Source organism: Anopheles coustani (genome assembly GCF_943734705.1).
Source record: "Anopheles coustani chromosome X unlocalized genomic scaffold, idAnoCousDA_361_x.2 X_unloc_35, whole genome shotgun sequence".
Taxonomy (NCBI): domain Eukaryota; kingdom Metazoa; phylum Arthropoda; class Insecta; order Diptera; family Culicidae; genus Anopheles; species Anopheles coustani.
In genome coordinates this window covers 237,501-251,883 of record NW_026525143.1, presented here as the reverse complement: position 1 = coordinate 251,883, position 14,383 = coordinate 237,501, and positions in this window count along the sequence as shown.

Here is a 14,383-nt window from a genome sequence, read left to right as displayed (position 1 = left end):
GGAGATGCATCTTGATCTTCTTTATCTCCCATCTTAATACAGCATCCCTACTTGAAGGCATCTCGGACTTAGTCGATTTTTCATAAATTCTAAGAAAAACATATGTTCGGATGCTGCGAGATGAATGGGATGCTGCATTGAGATGAATCTTGATCTTCTTCATCTCCCATCTTAATACAGCATCCCTACTTAAAGGCATCTCGGACTTAGTCAATTTTTCATAAATTCTATGAAATACATATGTTACGATGCTGCGAGATGAATGGGATGCTGCATGGAGATGAATCTTGATCTTCTTCATCTCCCATCTTAATACAGCATCCCTGCTTAAGGGCATCTCGGACTAAGTCGATTTTTCATAAATTCTTAGAAAAAAATATGTTAGGATGCTGCGAGATGAATGGGATGCTGCATGGAGATGAATCTTGATCTCCTACATCTCCCATCTCAATACAGCATCCCTTATTAAAGGCATCTCGGACTTAGTCGATTTTTCATAAATTCTAAGAAATTCATATGTTAGGATGCTGCGAGATGAATGGGATGCTGCATGGAGATGAATCTTGATCTACTTCTTCTCCCATCTTAATACAGCATCCCTACTTAAAGGCATCTCGGACTTAGTCGATTTTTCATAAATTCTAAGAAATTCATATGTTAGGATGCTGCGAGATGAATGGGATGCTGCATGGAGATGAATCTTGATCTTCTACATCTCCCATCTTAATACAGCATCCCTACTTAAAGGCATCTCGGACTTAGTCGATTTTTCATAAATTCTAAGAAATTCATATGTTAGGATGCTGCGAGATGAATGGGATGCTTCATGGAGATGAATCATAATCTTCTTCATCTCCCATCTCAATACAGCATCCCTACTTAAAGGCATCTCGGACTTAGTCGATTTTTCATAAATTCTAATAAATTCATATGTTAGGATGCTGCGAGATGAATGGGATGCTGCATGGAGATTAATCTTGATCTCCTACATCTCCCATATCAATACAGCATCCCTACTTAAAGGCATCTCGGACTTAGTCGATTTTTCATAAATTCTAAGAAAAACATATGTAAAAATGCTGCGAGAGGAATGGGATGCTGCATGGAGATGAATCTTGATCTTCTTCATCTCCCATCTTAATACAGCATCCCTACTTAAACGCATCTCGGACTAAGTCGATTTTTCATAAATTCTAAGAAAAACATATGTTAGGATGCTGCGAGATGAATGGGATGCTGCAAGGAGATAAATCTTGATCTTCTTCATCTCCCATCTCAATACAGCATCCCTACTTAAAGGCATCTCGGACTTAGTCGATTTTTCATAAATACTAAGAAATTCATATGTTAGGATGCTGCGAGATGAATGGGATGCTGCATGGAGATGAATCTTGATCTTCTCCATCTCCCATCTCGATACAGCATCCCTACTTAAAGGCATCTCGGACTTAGTCGATTTTTCATAAATTCTAAGAAATTCATATGTTGGGATGCTGCGAGATGAATGGGATGCTGCATGGAGTTGAATCTTGATCTTCTTCATCTCCCATCTTAATACAGCATCCCTACGTAAAGGCATCTCGGACTTAGTCGATTTTTCATAAATTCTAAGAAAAACATATGTTAGGATGCTGGGAGATGAATGGGATGCTGCATGGAGATGAATCTTGATCTTCTTCATCTCCCATCATAATACAGCATCCCTACTTAAAGGCATCTCGGACTTAGTCGATTTTTCATAAATTCTAAGAAATTCATATGTTAGGATGCTGCGAGATGAATGGGATGCTGCAGGGAGATGAATCTTGATCTTTTTCATCTCCCATCTCGATACAGCATCCCTACTTAAAGGCATCTCGGACTTAGTCGATTTTTCATAAATTCTAAGAAATTCATGTGTTAGGATGCTGCGAGATGAATGGGATGCTGCATGGAGATGAATCTTGATCTTCTTCATCTCCCATCTCGATACAGCATCCCTACTTAAAGGCATCTCGGACTTAGTCAATTTTTCATAAATTCTAAGAAAAACATATGTTAGGATGCTGCGAGATGAATGGGATGCTGAATGGAGATGAATCTTGATCTTCTTCATCTCCCATCTCAATACAGCATCCCTACTTAAAGGCATCTCGGACTTAGTCGATTTTGCATAAATTCTCAGAAATTCATATGTTAGGATGCTGCGAGATGAATGAGATGCTGCATGGAGATGAATCTTGATCTTCTTCATATCCCATCTTAATACAGCATCCCTACTTAAAGGCATCTCGGACTTAGTCGATTTTTCATAAATTCTAAGAAATTCATATGTTAGGATGCTGCGAGATGAATTGGATGCTGCATGGAGATGAATCTTGATCTTCTTCATCTCACATCTTAATAAAGCATCACTACTTAAAGGCATCTCGGACTTAGTCGATTTTTAATAAATTCTAAGAAATTCATATGTTAGGATGCTGCGAGATGAATGGGATGCAGCATGGAGATGAATCTTGATCTTTTTCATCTCCCATCTCAATACAGCATCCCTACTTAAAGGCATCTCGGACTTCGTCGATTTTGCATAAATTCTCAGAAATTCATATGTTAGGATGCTGCGAGATGAATGAGATGCTGCATGGAGATGAATCATGATCTTCTTCATATCCCATCTTAATACAGCATCCCTACTTAAAGGCATCTCGGACTTAGTCGATTTTTCATAAATTCTAAGAAATTAATATGTTAGGATGCTGCGAGATGAATTGGATGCTGCATGGAGATGAATCTTGATCTTCTTCATCTCACATCTTAATAAAGCATCCCTACTTAAAGGCATCTCGGACTTAGTCGATTTTTAATAAATTCTAAAAAATTCATATGTTAGGATGCTGCGAGATGAATGGGATGCAGCATGGAGATGAATCTTGATCTTCTTCATCTCCCATCTTAATACAGCATCCCTACTTAAAGGCATCTCGGACTTAGTCGATTTTTCATAAATTCTATGAAAAACATATGTTAGAATGCTGGGAGATGAATGGGATGCTGCATGGAGATGAATCTTGATCTTCTTCATCTCCCGTCTTAAAACAGCATCCCTACTTAAAGGCACCTCGGACTTAGTCGATTTTTCATAAATTCTAAGAAAAACAATTGTTAGGATGCTGCGAGATGAATGGGATGCTGCATGGAGATGAATCTTGATCTACTTCTTCTCCCATCTTAATACAGCATCCCTACTTAAAGGCATCTCGGACTTAGTCGATTTTTCATCAATTCTAAGAAAAACATATGTTATTATGCTGCGAGATGAATGGGATGCTGCATGGAGATAACTCTTGATCATCTGCATCTCCCATCTCAATACAGCATCCCTTCTTAAAGGCATCTCGGACTTAGTCGATTTTTCATAAACTCTAAGAAAAACATATGTAAGGATAATGCGAGATGAATGGGATGCTGCAGTGAGATTAATCTTGATCTTCTTCATCTCCCATCTTAATACAGCATCCCTACTTAAAGGCATCTCGGACTTAGTCGATTTTTCATAAATTCTAAGAAAAACATATGTTAGGATGCTGCGAGATGAATGGGATGCTGCGAGATGAATGGGATGCTGCATGGAGTTGAATCTTGATCTTCTTCATCTCCCATCTTAATACAGCATCCCTACGTAAAGGCATCTCGGACTTAGTCGATTTTTCATAAATTCTAAGAAATTCATATGTTGGGATGCTGCGAGATGAATGGGATGCTGCGAGATGAATGGGATGCTGCATGGAGTTGAATCTTGATCTTCTTCATCTCCCATCTTAATACAGCATCCCTACGTAAAGGCATCTCGGACTTAGTCGATTTTTCATAAATTCTAAGAAAAACATATGTTAGGATGCTGGGAGATGAATGGGATGCTGCATGGAGATGAATCTTGATCTTCTTCATCTCCCATCATAATACAGCATCCCTACTTAAAGGCATCTCGGACTTAGTCGATTTTTCATAAATTCTAAGAAATTCATATGTTAGGATGCTGCGAGATGAATGGGATGCTGCAGGGAGATGAATCTTGATCTTCTTCATCTCCCATCTCAATACAGCATCCCTACTTAAAGGCATCTCGGACTTCGTCGATTTTTCATAAATTCTAAACAATTCATACGCTAGGATGCTGCGAGATGAATGGGATGCTGCATGGAGATGAATCTTGATCTTCTTCATCTCCCATCTGAATATAGCATCCTTTCTTAAAGGCATCTCGGACTTAGTCGATTTTTAATAAATTCTAAGAAAAACAAATGTTAGGATTCTGGGAGATGAATGGGATGCTGCATGGAGATGAATCTTGATCTTCTTCATCTCCCGTCTTAATACAGCATCCCTACTTAAAGGCACCTCGGACTTAGTCGATTTTTCATAAATTCTAAGAAATTCATATGTTAGGATGCTGCGAGATGAATGGGATGCTGCATGGAGATGAATCTTGATCTTTTTCATCTCCCATCTCGATACAGCATCCCTACTTAAAGGCATCTCGGACTTAGTCGATTTTTCATAAATTCTAAGAAATTCATGTGTTAGGATGCTGCGAGATGAATGGGATGCTGCATGGAGATGAATCTTGATCTTCTACATCTCCCATCTCGATACAGCATCCCTACTTAAAGGCATCTCGGACTTAGTCGATTTTTCATAAATTCTAAGAAAAACATATGTTAGGATGCTGCGAGATGAATGGGATGCTGAATGGAGATGAATCTTGATCTTCTTCATCTCCCATCTCAATACAGCATCCCTACTTAAAGGCATCTCGGACTTAGTCGATTTTGCATAAATTCTCAGAAATTCATATGTTAGGATGCTGCGAGATGAATGGGATGCTGCATGGAGATGAATCTTGATCTTCTCCATCTCCCATCTCGATACAGCATCCCTACTTAAAGGCATCTCGGACTTAGTCGATTTTTCATAAATTCTAAGAAATTCATATGTTAGGATGCTGCGAGATGAATGGGATGCTGCATGGAGCTGAATCTTGATCTTCTACATCTCCCATCTAGATACAGCATCCCTACTTAAAGGCATCTCGGACTTAGTCGATTTTTCATAAATTCTAAGAAATTCATGTGTTAGGATGCTGCGAGATGAATGGGATGCTGCATGGAGATGAATCTTGATCTTCTTCATCTCTCATCTTAATACAGCATCCCTACTTAAAGGCATCTCGGACTTAGTCGATTTTTCATAAATTCTAAGAAATTCATATGTTAGGATGCTGGGAGATGAATGGGATGCTGCATGGAGATGAATCTTGATCTCCTACATCTCTCATTTCAAAACAGCATCCCTACTTAAAGCCATCTCGGACTTAGTCGATTTTTCATAAATTCATAGAAATTCATATGTTAGGATGCTGCAAGATGAATGGGATGCTGCATGGAGATGAATCTTGATCTTCTTCATCTCCCATCTTAATACAGCATCCCTACTTAAAGGCATCTCGGACTTAGTCGATTTTTCATAAATTCTAAGAAATTCATATGTTAGGATGCTGGGAGATGAATGAGATGCTGCATGGAGATGAATCTTGATCTTCTTCATCTCCCATCTTAATACAGCATCCCTACTTAAAGCCATCTCGGACTTAGTCGATTTTTCATAAATTCTAAGAAATTCATATGTTAGGATGCTGGGAGATGAATGGGATGTTGCATGGAGATGAATCTTGATCTCCTACATCTCCCATCTTAATACAGCATCCCTACTTAAAGCCATCTCGGACTTAGTCGATTTTTCATAAATTCTAAGAAATTCATATGTCAGGATGCTGGGAGATGAATGGGATGCTGCATGGAGATGAATCTTGATCTACTCCATCTCCCATCTTAATACAGCATCCCTACTTAAATGCATCTCGGACTTAGTCGATTTTTCATAAATTCTAAGAAATTCATATGTTAGGATGCTGGGAGATGAATGAGATGCTGCATGGAGATGAATCTTGATCTCCTACATCTCTCATCTCAATACAGCATCCCTACTTAAAGCCATCTCGGACTTAGTCGATTTTTCATAAATTCATAGAAATTCATATGTTAGGATGCTGCAAGATGAATGGGATGCTGCATGGAGATGAATCTTGATCTTCTTCATCTCCCATCTTAATACAGCATCCTTACTTAAAGGCATCTCGGACTTAGTCAATTTTTCATAAATTCTAAGAAATTCATATGTTAGGATGCTGGGAGATGAATGAGATGCTGCATGGAGATGAATCTTGATCTCCTACATCTCTCATCTCAATACAGCATCCCTACTTAAAGCCATCTCGGACTTAGTCGATTTTTCATAAATTCATAGAAATTCATATGTTAGGATGCTGCGAGATGAATGGGATGCTGCATGGAGATGAATCTTGATCTCCTACATCTCTCATCTCAATACAGCATCCCTACTTAAAGGCATCTCGGACTTAGTCGATTTTTCATAAATTCATAGAAATTCATATGTTAGGATGCTGCGAGATGAATGGGATGCTGCATGGAGATGCATCTTAATCTCCTACATCTCCCATCTTAATACAGCATCCCTACTTAAAGGCATCTCGGACTTAGTCGATTTTTCATAAGTTCTAAGAAATTCATATGTTAGGATGCTGCGAGATGAATGAGATGCTGCATGGAGATGAATCTTGATCTACTTCATCTCCCATCTTAATACAGCATCCCTACTTAAATGCATCTCGGACTTAGTCGATTTTTCATAAATTCTAAGAAAAACATATGTTAGGATGCTGGGAGATGAATGGGATGCTGCATGGAGATGAATCTGGATCTCCTACATCTCCCATCTCAATACAGCATCCCTACTTAAAGGCATCTCGGACTTAGTCGATTTTTCATAAATTCATAGAAATTCATATGTTAGGATGCTGCGAGATGAATGGGATGCTGCATGGAGATGAATCTTGATCTACTTCATCTCCCATCTTAATACAGCATCCCTACTTAAATGCATCTCGGACTTAGTCGATTTTTCATAAATTCTAAGAAAAACATATGTTAGGATGCTGCGAGATGAATGGGATGCTGCATGGAGATGAATCTTGATCTTCTTCATCTCCCATCTTAATACAGCATCCCTACTTAAAGGCATCTCGGACTTAGTCGATTTTTCATAAATTCATAGAAATTCATATGTTAGGATGCTGGGAGATGAATGGGATGCTGCATGGAGATGAATCTTGATCTCCTACATCTCCCATCTCAATACAGCATCCCTACTTCAAGGCATCTCGGACTTAGTCGATTTTTCATAAATTCATAGAAATTCATATGTTAGGATGCTGCGAGATGAATGGGATGCTGCATGCAGATGAATATTGATCTCCTACATCTCCCGTCTCAATACAGCATCCCTACTTAAAGGCATCTCGGACTTAGTCGATTTTTCATAAATTCATAGAAATTCATATGTTAGGATGCTGCGAGATGAATGGGATGCTGCATGGAGATGAATCTTGATCTCCTACATCTCTCATCTCAATACAGCATCCCTACTTAAAGCCATCTCGGACTTAGTCGATTTTTCATAAATTCATAGAAATTCATATGTTAGGATGCTGCGAGATGAATGGGATGCTGCATGGAGATGAATCTTGATCTCCTACATCTCTCATCTCAATACAGCATCCCTACTTAAATGCATCTCGGACTTAGTCGATTTTTCATAAATTCTAAGAAAAACATATGTTAGGATGCTGCGAGATGAATGGGATGCTGCATGGAGATGAATCTTGATCTTCTTCATCTCCCATCTTAATACAGCATCCCTACTTAAAGGCATCTCGGACTTAGTCGATTTTTTATAAATTCATAGAAATTCATATGTTAGGATGCTGGGAGATGAATGGGATGCTGCATGGAGATGAATCTTGATCTCCTACATCTCCCATCTCAATACAGCATCCCTACTTCAAGGCATCTCGGACTTAGTCGATTTTTCATAAATTCATAGAAATTCATATGTTAGGATGCTGCGAGATGAATGGGATGCTGCATGCAGATGAATATTGATCTCCTACATCTCCCGTCTCAATACAGCATCCCTACTTAAAGGCATCTCGGACTTAGTCGATTTTTCATAAATTCATAGAAATTCATATGTTAGGATGCTGCGAGATGAATGGGATGCTGCATGGAGATGAATCTTGATCTCCTACATCTCTCATCTCAATACAGCATCCCTACTTAAAGCCATCTCGGACTTAGTCGATTTTTCATAAATTCATAGAAATTCATATGTTAGGATGCTGCGAGATGAATGGGATGCTGCATGGAGATGAATCTTGATCTCCTACATCTCTCATCTCAATACAGCATCCCTACTGAAAGGCATCTCGGACTTAGTCGATTTTTCATAAATTCATATAAATTCATATGTTAGGATGCTGGGAGATAAATGGGATTCTGCATGGAGATGCATCTTGATCTCCTACATCTCCCATCTTAATACAGCATCCCTACTTAAAGCCATCTCGGACTTAGTCGATTTTTCATAAATTCTAAGAAATTCATATGTTAGGATGCTGGGAGATGAATGGGATGCTGCATGGAGATGAATCTTGATCTTCTTCATCTCCCATCTTAATACAGCATCCCTACTTAAAGGCATCTCGGACTTAGTCGATTTTTCATAAATTCATAGAAATTCATATGTTAGGATGCTGCGAGATGAATGGGATGCTGCATGGAGATGAATCTTGATCTACTTCATCTCCCATCTTAATACAGCATCCCTACTTAAATGCATCTCGGACTTAGTCGATTTTTCATAAATTCTAAGAAAAACATATGTTAGGATGCTGCGAGATGAATGGGATGCTGCATGGAGATGAATCTTGATCTTCTTCATCTCCCATCTTAATACAGCATCCCTACTTAAAGGCATCGCGGACTTAGTCGATTTTTCATAAATTCTAAGAAATTCATATGTTAGGATGCTGGGAGATGAATGGGATGCTGCATGGAGATGAATCTTGATCTCCTACATCTCCCATCTCAATACAGCATCCTTACTTAAAGCCATCTCGGACTTAGTCGATTTTTCATAAATTCATAGAAATTCATATGTTAGGATGCTGCGAGATGAATGGGATGCTGCATGCAGATGAATATTGATCTCCTACATCTCCCGTCTCAAAACAGCATCCCTACTTAAAGCCATCTCGGACTTAGTCGATTTTTCATAAATTCATAGAAAATCATATGTTAGGATGCTGGGAGATGAATGGGATGCTGCATGGAGATGAATCTTGATCTCCTACATCTCTCATCTCAATACAGCATCCTTACTTAAAGCCATCTCGGACTTAGTCGATTTTTCATAAATTCTAAGAAAAACATATGTTAGGATGCTGCGAGATGAATGGGATGCTGCATGGAGATGAATCTTGATCTTCTTCATCTCCCATCTTAATACAGCATCCCTACTTAAAGCCATCTCGGACTAAGTCGATTTTTCATAAATTCATAGAAATTCATATGTTAGGATGCTGCGAGATGAATGGGATGCTGCATGGAGATGAATCTTGATCTACTCCATCTCCCATCTCAATACAGCATCCCTACTTAAAGGCATCTCGGACTTAGTCGATTTTTCATAAATTCTAAGAAATTCATATGTTAGGATGCTGGGAGATGAATGGGATGCTGCATGGAGATGAATCTTGATCTCCTACAACTCCCATCTCAATACAGCATCCCTACTTAAAGCCATCTCGGACTTAGTCGATTTTTCAGAAATTCTAAGAAATTCATATGTAAGGATGCTGGGAGATGAATGGGATGCTACATGGAGATGAATCTTGATCTCCTACATCTCCCATTTCAATACAGCATCCCTACTTAAAGGCATCTCGGACTTAGTCGATTTTTCATAAATTCTAAGAAATTCATATGTTAGGATGCTGGGAGATGAATGGGATGCTGCATAGAGATGAATCTTGATCTCCTACATCTCCCATCTTAATACAGCATCCCTACTTAAAGCCATCTCGGACTTAGTCGATTTTTCATAAATTCATAGAAATTCATATGTTAGGATGCTGCGAGATGAATGGGATGCTGCATGGAGATGAATCTTGATCTCCTACATCTCCCATCTTAATACAGCATCCCTACTTAAAGCCATCTCGGACTAAGTCGATTTTTCATAAATTCATAGAAATTCATATGTTAGGATGCTGCGAGATGAATGGGATGCTGCATGGAGATGAATCTTGATCTACTCCATCTCCCATCTCAATACAGCATCCCTACTTAAAGGCATCTCGGACTTAGTCGATTTTTCATAAATTCATAGAAATTCATATGTTAGGATGCTGGGAGATGAATGGGATGCTGCATGGAGATGAATCTTGATCTTCTTCATCTCCCATCTTAATACAGCATCCCTACTTAAAGGCATCTCGGACTTAGTCGATTTTTCATAAATTCATAGAAATTCATATGTTAGGATGCTGCGAGATGAATGGGATGCTGCATTGAGATGAATCTTGATCTCCTACATCTCCCGTCTCAATACAGCATCCCTACTTAAAGGCATCTCGGACTTAGTCGATTTTTCATAAATTCTAAGAAAAACATATGTTAGGATGCTGCGAGATGAATGGGATGCTGCATGGAGATGAATCTTGATCTCCTACATCTCCCATCTCAATACAGCATCCCTACTTAAAGGCATCTCGGACTTAGTCGATTTTTCATAAATTCTAAGAAAAACATATGTTAGGATGCTGCGAGATGAATGGGATGCTGCATTGAGATGAATCTTGATCTCCTACATCTCCCGTCTCAATACAGCATCCCTACTTAAAGGCATCTCGGACTTAGTCGATTTTTCATAAATACTAAGAAATTCATATGTTAGGATGCTGCGAGATGAATGGGATGCTGCATGGAGATGAATCTTGATCTTCTCCATCTCCCATCTCGATACAGCATCCCTACTTAAAGGCATCTCGGACTTAGTCGATTTTTCATAAATTCTAAGAAATTCATATGTTGGGATGCTGCGAGATGAATGGGATGCTGCATGGAGTTGAATCTTGATCTTCTTCATCTCCCATCTTAATACAGCATCCCTACGTAAAGGCATCTCGGACTTAGTCGATTTTTCATAAATTCTAAGAAAAACATATGTTAGGATGCTGGGAGATGAATGGGATGCTGCATGGAGATGAATCTTGATCTTCTTCATCTCCCATCATAATACAGCATCCCTACTTAAAGGCATCTCGGACTTAGTCGATTTTTCATAAATTCTAAGAAATTCATATGTTAGGATGCTGCGAGATGAATGGGATGCTGCAGGGAGATGAATCTTGATCTTTTTCATCTCCCATCTCGATACAGCATCCCTACTTAAAGGCATCTCGGACTTAGTCGATTTTTCATAAATTCTAAGAAATTCATGTGTTAGGATGCTGCGAGATGAATGGGATGCTGCATGGAGATGAATCTTGATCTTCTTCATCTCCCATCTCGATACAGCATCCCTACTTAAAGGCATCTCGGACTTAGTCAATTTTTCATAAATTCTAAGAAAAACATATGTTAGGATGCTGCGAGATGAATGGGATGCTGAATGGAGATGAATCTTGATCTTCTTCATCTCCCATCTCAATACAGCATCCCTACTTAAAGGCATCTCGGACTTAGTCGATTTTGCATAAATTCTCAGAAATTCATATGTTAGGATGCTGCGAGATGAATGAGATGCTGCATGGAGATGAATCTTGATCTTCTTCATATCCCATCTTAATACAGCATCCCTACTTAAAGGCATCTCGGACTTAGTCGATTTTTCATAAATTCTAAGAAATTCATATGTTAGGATGCTGCGAGATGAATTGGATGCTGCATGGAGATGAATCTTGATCTTCTTCATCTCACATCTTAATAAAGCATCCCTACTTAAAGGCATCTCGGACTTAGTCGATTTTTAATAAATTCTAAGAAATTCATATGTTAGGATGCTGCGAGATGAATGGGATGCAGCATGGAGATGAATCTTGATCTTTTTCATCTCCCATCTCAATACAGCATCCCTACTTAAAGGCATCTCGGACTTCGTCGATTTTGCATAAATTCTCAGAAATTCATATGTTAGGATGCTGCGAGATGAATGAGATGCTGCATGGAGATGAATCATGATCTTCTTCATATCCCATCTTAATACAGCATCCCTACTTAAAGGCATCTCGGACTTAGTCGATTTTTCATAAATTCTAAGAAATTCATATGTTAGGATGCTGGGAGATGAATGGGATGCTGCATGGAGATGAATCTTGATCTCCTACATCTCCCATCTTAATACAGCATCCCTACTTAAAGGCATCTTGGACTTAGTCGATTTTTCATAAATTCTAAGAAAATCATATGTTAGGATGCTGCGAGATGAATGGGATGCGCTCATTAGGGGCTTTATGCAAGAAGTACTCAATACTGTGGTGTGAAGTATAAAGTATAGAGTCCTCCACTGGTCCACGCTGCTCCGGCGGTCCTGGGTAAGATAGTTCATTCTAGCTTGCCCTATGTGGAAGAGGACTCAATACCCTACCTGTTGAGCTTGAAACAAAGTCATCACTTGGGCATGCTCATATTGCCATACAATATTCCATTATCTACTAATGAGCATGCAGCTATATGATTATAACCTGTAAACGATTACCCCGCCGTAGTTCAGCGCTTCAACCAAGTGATGACTTCAGTATGGCTAGTGTGTGAAGTATAAAGTATAGTCCTCCCCTGGTCCACACTGCTTCGGCGGTCCTGGGTAAGATAGTTAGTTCTAGCTTGCCCTATGTGGAAGAGGACACCATACTTAATACTGTGGTGTAATGAACAAAGTATAGTCCTCCACTGGTCCACGCTGCTTCGGCGGTCCTGGGTAAGATAGTTAGTTCTAGCTTGCCCTATGTGGAAGAGGGCATACAAGACAAAGTATAGTTCTCCCCTGGTCCACGCTGCTCCGGCGGTCCTGGGTAAGATAGTTAATTCTAGCTTGCCCTATGTGGAAGAGGACTCAATACCCTACCTGTTGAGCTTGAAACAAAGTCATCACTTGGGCATGCTCTATAGCCAATCACATGACATTAACCTAAGAGAGCATGCAGCGTATTATCCCAATGCAAAGTAAACGATAGACTCGCCCTAGTTCAGTGCTTCAACCAAGTGATGACTTCAATTTGGCTAGTGTGTGAAGTATAAAGTATAGTCCTCCCCTGGTCCACACTGCTTCGGCGGTCCTGGGTAAGATAGTTAATTCTAGCTTGCCCTATGTGGAAGAGGACACCATACTTAATACTGTGGTGTAATGAACAAAGTATAGTCCTCCACTGGTCCACGCTGCTCCGGCGGTCCTGGGTAAGATAGTTCATTCTAGCTTGCCCTATGTGGAAGAGGGCATACAAGACAAAGTATAGTTCTCCCCTGGTCCACGCTGCTTCGGCGGTCCTGGGTAAGATAGTTAATTCTAGCTTGCCCTATGTGGAAGAGAGCATACATGAACCAAGAACGAAGGTTATGATCGAGGAATGATTCGACAACTAACCGATGGTATGAAATGTGTAGAATTCAAGCAAGCACACAATCAAGTCATCATTTGGGCATGCTCGATAGCCAAACCTATGACATTAACCTAGTAGAGCATGCAACGTATAATATCCCAATGCAAAGTAAACGATAGACACGCCCTAGTTCAGCGCTTCAACCAAGTGATGACTTCAGAATGGCTAAATCAAATCGGTTCAAAACATACCATCGGTACCCTATTGAAACACACAAGTCGATATCAAACCTCATGATTGTGTAGTCCTCCACTGGTCCACGCCGCTTCGGCCGTCCTGGGTAAAATGGAACATTCCAGCTTGCCCTATGTGGAAGAGGGCACATTACTCAATACTGTGGTGTGAAGTATAAAGTTCAGTTCTCCCCTGGTCCACGCTGCTTCGGCGGTCCTGGGTAAGATAGTTCATTCTAGCTTGCCCTATGTGGAAGAGGACACTTAATACTTCGTCTCTAAGCGGCGGCTTGACTCCTCCCTACGGGGAACGGGTTTACGCGCACAGCGGCGGCTTACGCACTATGGCAGTCATGGATGCCTTACGTTTCTATGAAAAGTGTGTTCCTCCCCTGGTCCACGCTGCTTCGGCAGTCCTGGGTAAGATAGTTAGTTCTAGCTTGCCCTATGTGGAAGAGGACACGAAGACTTACTGTGGTGTGAAGCATAAAGTTCAGTTCTCCCCTGGTCCACGCCGCTTCGGCCGTCCTGGGTAAAATGGATTCATCCAGCTTGCCCTATGTGGAATGAGGACACTTTATGTTTCGTCTCTAAGCGG